The sequence below is a fragment of the Adiantum capillus-veneris genome, chromosome 27 (genome assembly GCF_014529385.1).
Source record: "Adiantum capillus-veneris isolate H3 chromosome 27, ASM1452938v2, whole genome shotgun sequence".
Classification (NCBI taxonomy): Eukaryota; Viridiplantae; Streptophyta; class Polypodiopsida; order Polypodiales; family Pteridaceae; genus Adiantum; species Adiantum capillus-veneris.
The window spans coordinates 71,059,207-71,068,246 of record NC_140957.1 but is presented as its reverse complement, the minus strand read 5'-3'; the positions used below and the strand labels follow the sequence as shown (position 1 = coordinate 71,068,246).

At 41.5% G+C, this 9,040-nt stretch overlaps 1 pseudogene; it reads right to left on the bottom strand.

The window, feature by feature from the left end:
* Positions 1 to 5,938: 5,938 nt before the first annotated feature.
* LOC147422178 (uncharacterized) lies at positions 5,939 to 8,130 on the bottom strand (annotated as a pseudogene).
* Between the last annotated feature and the right edge of the window lie 910 nt (positions 8,131 to 9,040).

Genomic DNA, 9,040 nt, shown 5'->3' with positions numbered 1-9,040 from the left:
TGCCCCGCATATGGAAGGAGCATGGGAAGTAGGGAAGATATAGCCTATTGAGGTATGGAAGATAACCATCCTTTTACGTGAGTGGTTCTTTTTCTTCCATTTGTAAGGCTATTATCATATCCCTAAAGCTTGGGTTAGAAGCATATTTAACTATCATAAAACATAGCTCATTGTAAGTTGCTATTGATATCCTATCTACCCTTGGCCATTGGGAAAGTGCATCGGCTACATGATTGTGCTTGCCAGCAATGTGAGCAAAGTAGAATTTAAGTTGCAAAAAGAAATTTTCCTACCTCATTTGATTGTCTGAGAGCTTGGTTTGCATCATGAATGGAGTCCGCAAGAAGTACTTCCATGTGTCTAGAGCATTTAAAACAGCTCATAGGTCCTTTTGTATATGACCAACATTCGCTCATTGGAGTTGAGTCTTTGAATCTCGTATGCTATGGTATTCCCTTCTTGAAGCAAAGTTTTGCTCAAAGGCAATCATCCAGGCATTACATTGGACCTCAAATAGCTTTGAGAGATCCTATAAGTTGAGAAATAAGTTTCTCTTTAAACTTTTTAGAAGTATTTTTCTCTCTTTGCGGTCCATGTATACTTAACGTTCTTTTTTGTTAAGTCATGTATTGGACCTGCTATAAGCATGGATTTTTCCTATGAAGCATATCTAGTATGCACTCATACCTTTAGAGATTTGCAACTCATGTAGATTCCTTGGATTAGGCCATCTTTTATTACCTCTACTTTTTGTGGATCCATAGAAATACCACCTTTAGAGATAATGTGACCTAATTATTGAATCTCTCTCGAAACTTACCAGTCCATGTTATTGCCTTTTTGAACTCCTCTTGTGGAGCTTGTAAAGCTCAATAAGGAGGCTTATTAGGCAAAGAGCTTCATGGTAAAAGCTCCATTGTATGGCCATTGTCCCCTCATTGTGGAGATAGCTTACGGGGGTATCATCATTAAAAACATTTTGGAATCCATTTAAGAATTTAGACAATTCTAATTCCTCTTGATTCCCGTTTTTTATATTATTATTATTTATTTAATAATATTGTTATTGGTTGAAACATTAAATTCATTTATAGACTTTCTAACAGAAATCATGTATATGAAAATATAAATTTTCATTAACTTGTGAAAGCATGCATATTTACAAGGAATAGGATACTACCCGACTCATAAACATGTATGTACATATCTCCTAGCATAGGAAAAACAAAATCCTTTTTCTATAAGCATCCTCTTTTGGAGTTTCCAACATAGAAACTCAAGGTGGCTTGTTGCGTGCATTTCTTTGGGGACAAGCACGATAGACATGCCCTTGTTTTCCACACTTGTAGCATTTGTTATCCTTACGATAACACTCTAGCTCTATTGCAGAGAGTTTATTCTTACCTTTATAGACTCCTTTCTCCTTAACTTTGTTATCGGTGTTGCTAGAGTTGCCTTTGGAGGAAGTTTGAGCATTAGTCCTCCCTCTAGGCTCATTTTGATCCTTCACTTCCATGGGTTTAGAGTTTTTCTTAACCCCTTGTTGGGAATCGATTTGAGAGGCGACCATAGTATGGTGTATGACCGCCGATATGGTATTAGGCCTTTGTGAGTTAATATACTCGGCCTTCTCTTCAGAAATACCCGCACATAATTGTTGCTCTTGCTCCCCAAAGTCTATATTTTGTAGATAGTGGCTTTGAGAAATAAATCCCAAAACTTATCTACATACTTTTGGATAGACTCGTAGGGAGAGAGTTTCAAGTTTTGCCATTCTGTGAGGACATTTTCTTGAGCGTTGCTTGCAAAAAACTGTTTTATGATGGAGGCTCTTAAAGCCTTCCATGTCTTTGGAGCTTTTCTTTGGGCTCGTAGGCTATCCCACCATTGTCGAGCGGAACTTTGGTAATGCATAGATACTTGACGCAGTTTAGAGGACTCTGTGAAGCCCTCATCACCAAAGGCCGCATCAAGCTGTTGGATGAAGGCCAAGACCTTGTCCATAGCACCAAAGGTGCCAGCATAGGCAAGAAAAGTGGTGTTCTTCCCTCCCTCTTTGAACTTCTTTAGCTTCTTGGACCTTCTCCATACTGGATAGAACTTGCGATGGCCTTTCCTCTGGGGCTCTTTGAGAGAAGAGCCGCTACCTTCATTGGAATATGAGGAAGTTGATGAAGATGGAGAAGCGGGTGACCTCTTTCTCTCCTTTTCCTTTATTTGGTACCTCTTTTCCCTTTTGTGATAATGAGGAGGAGGACTTTGCAGTGATCTTTCCTTCTTGGGGGAAGTTGGAGATTGTTGAGGCTGCCGTCTTCTTGGAGCCATATCTTTGGAAGTATTGGAAGACTCACTTCCTTCTCCTCCTCTTGGTGAAGGCTCTAAAGTAGAGACTTTATCTTTCTTCTTGGATGGAGGTAAGCCCGCTAGTAAACATTTAAGCGCTTCGTATGGGTTCTCCTCTTCTCTCGCCGTAGAGAGCCCTCTCTTGGAAATCTCATGAAGAGACTTCTCAGGTGCTCTCTCTTTTGGGGGAGTTTGGAGAATCCCATAACTATGAAGTTGTTGGAAAACTTCACCTTGTAGGAATGGGTTTTCCATAGCTTGTTGCAACTTAGAAACAAGACATTTGATAAACATGGGAGCATCATCATTAGCACTTTCATGTGCAAAATCAAAGTTATCAATGTTCATTCTACTCTCTTGATTATTGTCAGCCATGTTAACAGAATTTATGTATGTACTTAGTGTATGCTTTGGCAATTCAAAACCTTAGTTGCCACTCCTCTTAGCCTTTGAAAATCGGCTCTTAAGTATCTACACCCACGGCTCAAAGTGGTTAATTATAGAGAGTAGAGAAGTAGGTCTAACATAGCAGAATTGCCAAGGGCTAGCTCCTTTCGGACTTCTTATGGCTCAATAATGGTAAAGCCGTAGGCAAGTCTAAAAAGACTCCATCATTAAGTCCAAAGCTCCCGAGGTGTGCACCATCTCCCACATAGTGAGCTTAACAAAACCGATATTAGATCCCAGTTCCACTTACCCTATTATAATTAACAACATCAACCATTTATAGGCTACTTAAGGACCCCTCTTCTTAAGCAAGAAAAGAGAAACCAAATGCTCTGGTACCAATGTAATGGGAATGGCCTATGAACTTAGAGAATAGCGGAATTAAGAGAATTAGAGTGAGCAATTTTGAGAGCATAGAGGGTGAACTTAATTGGTAGTAGCAACTCTATCATAACACTTAATTAACTAGGCATGAACAATACTTTTACAAGAGAGAGAGTGTAGAGAATATGACAACAGTTGAGGACCGGATTTATGTGGAGCCGGTCCCCCCTCCAAAAGGCATTTGTATTATATATTCTCTCATTAAGAGAGACTTGGTACAATACAATCTTTGTGTTCCTTGAGACCTCCTTGGCAATATGAAGATGGAAGGTTCACACACCAAGATTTTGCATAATTTCAACAATCAATCTTAGCTTGGAAACAATCAAGAACTTGTGAACATCATTAATCTTTGTGTTCCCTAAATCATTTGAGTGCATGAAGATGTATACTTTTATGCATCAACTTGTGCTTAAAGCAATAATTAATCTACCTTGCAATACAATTAATCTACTTGCATTAAGTAATTAATCTACTTGCAATAAGCATAACATGCACTTGTAAAAAGCATTAACTATCCCAAGCCTCAGTCCCAAGACCTCAAACACCTTCGAAGGTGGAGAGAGCTAGCAGGGAATGAGGGTAGGGAAGAGGAAGAAGAAACATTTCGTAGGAGAAAGAATTAGTTCCTCACTTATCATACTCTTGTTGCTAGCATACATAATAGCATAGTAATGAAGAAGAAGGAGATGGCAAGCTTAAGCATTGAAGCATGGCTCTTGGTTGGATTTGCACTCCATAGCCAAGAGTGTTGATGTAGGCTCTCAACTTCTACTTGCTTGGAGAAGGAGAGGGAGCTCTTGCACTTTGCATAGTACACCATGAGAGTGTTTGTGAGTGTGTGTGGGTGAGTATACCCCCTAAGAAACCCCCTAGTTTGCTTGGGTCGACCCCCCGTTGTAGCTCATGCTTGAAGCTCATTGGACCCCTCCAGGCCTAGCCAATCACAAGCAGGAGCCATTACAAGCAACAGGGGTAGCCTTGGGACAAGTGTCCCCCTTTCCCCTTTGAGAGAGAGGACTTGATAAATGCAAAATCAATTAATTAAATATCCTAAATTATCATTGGACCCCTTGGGTGGCCAACCAATAGGCTTCAGGCACACCATGAGGGCAACATGGGGAGGAACTTGACAAGTGTCCTTGCTGCCTCTTCAAGCTGGGGATTCCCTTGTGTGTGTGTGTGTGTGTGTGTGTGTGTGTGTGTGTGTGTTCTCTCTCATCCCCCCCCCTTGTAGGGATCTTTTTGACTTTGGATGAGCAAGCCCCTTAGTCATCAAGCATGACAAAGCACTTAAACTAGGGGGTGTTCCCACAAGCATCTCAGGCAAGCATCTCAAGCACCTTAATCATGTAGCAAGTGAAGCACCTCAAGCATGGAGCCAGTCAAGCACCTCAAGCATCTTAATCAAGCACCTCAAGCATGTCAAGCACGACAAGCACCTCGAGCTTAGGCCGGGTTCCCACCTCAAGCTCAGCCCTAGCTTGCTTAAGGTCAAAAGACTTTTACACACATTATTGGAGGTCTTCAATGAAGCTAACCCTAAGGTCTTATGCTCCATTGGTTAGCCTTTCTCTTTGATAGACCATCTCTCATTTGGGCCCCTTAACCATTGGCCCCGTGTTGAGATAGATCTATAAGCACATGTCTATATCTTAACCCTTGTTCCCGTGTATTCTCCCACATTAAGTGATCAATTTAATATGAGAAAATCATTTGGGTTGGATAGATATTAATTTTTATGACAAATGTAATGTCGTGTCAATGTGAATATGCTAAGGGATGGTTCATAGGATGAAGCCCATCTACATCATGTCCTTGTTGATGATAATTTTTCCATTCAATTTTATTGGATTTATGCTAGTGTTCAATCTACCATTAAGCATTCACAAGGACAATACATTAAGCATTTCAATAAGCATTTTCTAAGGAACGATGCTATGGTAGTTAGGATCAAGAATGTGGAAACTAATGCTTTTGTCAAACGTGCCCTTTGTTTCTATGGTCCTTTGAAAATTTTGATTTTCATTAATGATGTCTCACCCAGAAAATAGGCCACCTCACAAAACTGTGTTATATTGCATAAGTGAAAATCCATCGCATACTAGGAAAACATAGAGTTATTTTTCTCATTGGAAAGCGGATGGCAAGATAGACTTGAGACCACGGGTGCTTTACTTGACGCAGGTAGACTATTGTTGCGAGGTAGACTCCTCACATCAAAGGATTAGTCATGTACCTTCACGTCTAAGAGAGATTGAAGGATAGACAACCCCTGCAATATGTGGGGAATGACTACCAAGTGGGATCCCTCCCCTACCTTTGGGACCAATTGTGTTGCGGGGGCTATCTTACATTTTTGCACACGCAGAGCCTCATAGTGAACATTGGAGACCAAGGTCACACGGTTTCACACATTGAGCCAAGATAGAAGGTAGCTACATTCACATTAGGATGACACAAGGTAGAGGTGGTCAATTCATATGTATTTTGAGGGTCACTTTCTCTATGGGGTTGCATACATCACTATGGGATCAACGGCTAGATCTAGGCTAAGATGGGGCCATGCAACACTATCCACACTAAAGAGACAATATCATCAGATACACTTCTAAGAATTAAGACAAGCATGGCTATTCGACACTTTGGTCACTTCTACATTGATGCTAGTGGACTCAATGTCATCATAAGTGAGTATAATGGCAAGGATGATAGTGGACTTAATTAGAGTCATCACAAGTGGGTATAATGGCAGGGATGATAACCAAGACAAAAGCATGGCTATTCAACACTTTGGTCACTTCTACATTGATGTATGCATCTTAGTTGCACATTAGTGGACTCAGTGTCATCACAAGTGAGTACAATGGCAAGGATGATAGTGGACTCGATTAGAGTCATCACAAATCAGTATAATGGCAGGGATGATACGCAACAAACCCTTGGTACCACATGATGACATCATAACAAAGATTACAGGAGTTATTTCAAACCATTTAACAAATTCACAAAGATATATTCACGTATTCGTGCAAGCCCGGAGAGCCACGCTTTCTAGAGTCTACACATCTCCTTGAATCAACAAACCATCACAGATTTGGATCGGGTTCTACTAGGTATTCAGCCCCACAGAGAGATCTTGCAGCCTAAGACCACACATTGGGCAAGACATCAACTATGGATAACTAATTTTTGCAAAGGTCCACTCCCCCCACCCGTGCCCACAGTGGGGCATCATAGAGACTCGTTCAGCTCCTCCCAATGCAGGTATTACTTATAGAGAGCTCTTTATCTCCTTCATCTCATAGATGTACGATATTTTAGGCCTCCCTATGGGATAGAATGGAGCTAGCTAGACTATGCATGTCATGCTTGTACATTCCACGTACATAGCTCCAATCCATCCACATTGCCCTTCCCATCTGTCTTTTTAGTTTTGGCTTTAGTCCTACTTCTATCTTTTTTTTTTTTTTGGTGGCTATCAGAGGAGATACCACACTTGTACATCGATTGTCTTATAGGCAGGTAAAGCTCCTTTTCAGCCCTTACATTCTCCATCCTTGGCAAGAAAAGCAACAGCTTCCTGATTCAGTGACCTCAATTTGTATTCATTCTCTTTGCCCACATCCATCTTGCGGGGGTACAACTTTGTCATTAGAATTCCAGCATTACTTGCCTGAACAGGTCTATCACATGAGATTAACTTGCAATGGGTGCTCGATGAACATTGTCCTCTTCGAAGTTTGTTCTGCATTTCAACAAATTCTGAGCTCTTCCTGAAAGTCAAAACAATCATTCCAGCATTCTGCCTGGAAAGCAAAGTATCTGTCAGGGTTTTCAGGGTTTCCTTGCCTCCCTTTTGAACTGATCACCTTATTTGCAAGCTCTCTTTTTTCTCCTATTCCTAAACCAATACCAGCAAATGAATGCAATGTGGTGCCTCCAATTGCACATCCTGCAGAGGCAGTTACAAACACAGATAATGAACCGTGCATGTTTTTAAGTGTGTTCACAGCCTCGTGGAGCAAGTAGCTTTTACCAGTACCGGCACAACCTGTGATAAAAATAGATTTCCCAGAGGCTATAGCCAAGAGCACTTTTCTTTGCTGAGAAGACACTGCAAATTTGACCTGAGGCATTTGTGTGTTTTGAACATGGGGCATATCCTTGTGTAGAGAATGAGAACGGACATGGCCAAAGAAAGATGCTTCCTGGTAAGGTCCTCTTTCTCACAGATCTCCACCCATCATCATTGCTTTCTGGAGTTGTATCTTCTAGTGTAGACCTTTCACGCCTTCTTCGATTTCGTCCTTCCCTTCTAGCTCTTATGTGAGCCATCATCATTCTTGCCTGCTTGTAAGGTAGGCTTTATTTTAACAGGCAACCAAAGCCATTGTTTTTTCTCTCCACTTTCGTTGCTAGCCACCAAGACATCTGAACCATCATCCCCACTCTGACCAGAATCAGGCACGGACTCATCATGCTTTCGTTGCTGATCTGCATCAAAGCTAGACATAGGTCCATTGGTGTATGCACTATCCAGTCCGGCTCTGCATGTCGTTAGCATTATAAGAGGACGTATAATCAGCACATTTGCCATGGCTAACATCATCCAAATCAATGACTAGCGGAGGTGTAAATGGCTTCCTTGCAGACTTAAGAAAAGGATTCAAGGCGGCTCCTGAAAGAAATGACGTAGACTCTGTGAAAGGAGGAAAAATCGAGAGGTTCTAACCTTGTTGAGACGATCTGCAGCTCGGAACGATGAGAGGAGAGCGAGGTCTCCATCCTTGTGTGAGGAGGGGGGGTTGATCGGGCTAGGGCCGGGAGGGCCTCCGCTTTGGCCGATCGTCGGGCAAGGGCGAGCTCTTTCTGTTTACTGATGCGATCTCTTTGCTCTTGCGTGAGAGAGTGCTGCGATGGAGAGCTCTTTCCGCCATGTTGACACTCTCTCATACACAGCCAACAAACGTCAGGGAGTGAATTTCAGTTCAAATTTTAAAGAGGCATACAAACAGGCTAATTAAGGGTCTGCTCACCTGCTGAATGTGGTAGGCAATTGGATGCTAATAAAGCAACGCAACAAAACTATTCCAGTGTTGAAGGCATCTGTAGATGTTAAATGGGCAGCGAGCCTCCACACAAACTTACACGATCATGTTTCAAATGGGATGTACGGTTGCGAGCATGTGGGCCATCTAATGCACATATGTAAATTAGGAAAACTTTCTAAATTCGACACTAAAAGTAAACTCAGGTAGGCTGGTAATGGCCATGACCTAATGGATGAATCATTTGCATTATCCACTACAAGGCAATGATTAAAACTCTTCTATGCACCTCTGTAATTCCAAGGACGGAGTGTCACTTATCTTTTGGGGGGTAAGAAGAGTTACATAGAGGACCAATCTCTATCCAAGTAGTGATACAAGCCCAATCACCAACTCTCCTTCCCTTCATTTTGAAATGTGCCTAAGTTAAAAGGAGCTTTGGCGGGGTGGGATCGAGAGTCCTCATCAAGAGTCCTCATCAAAATGGCTAGTGCAAACTTTATGTGATAGAATTGGGTGTGTCTTTGTCTAGTCATCTTCATTCAGGTTCTCAAGATGGCTCTTATTCATTAGATTGTTACGCTTTGGCTTTGTCAAGTCTATCTGATGAGGAGGAGCCTTTGTCATTTACAAAAAAAACAAAATTCAAAAATTGGTTAGCTACAATGCAATATAAGTAAGATGATACTATATAAAAGGGCACATTGTGGTCTTGTGTGTGGCTTTCCCCCTAACAAAAAGGCCATGGGTACTAAGTGGGTTTTTAAGTTCAAATGTAAGGCGGATGGTGTTTTAATCGTTGTAATGCTAGACTT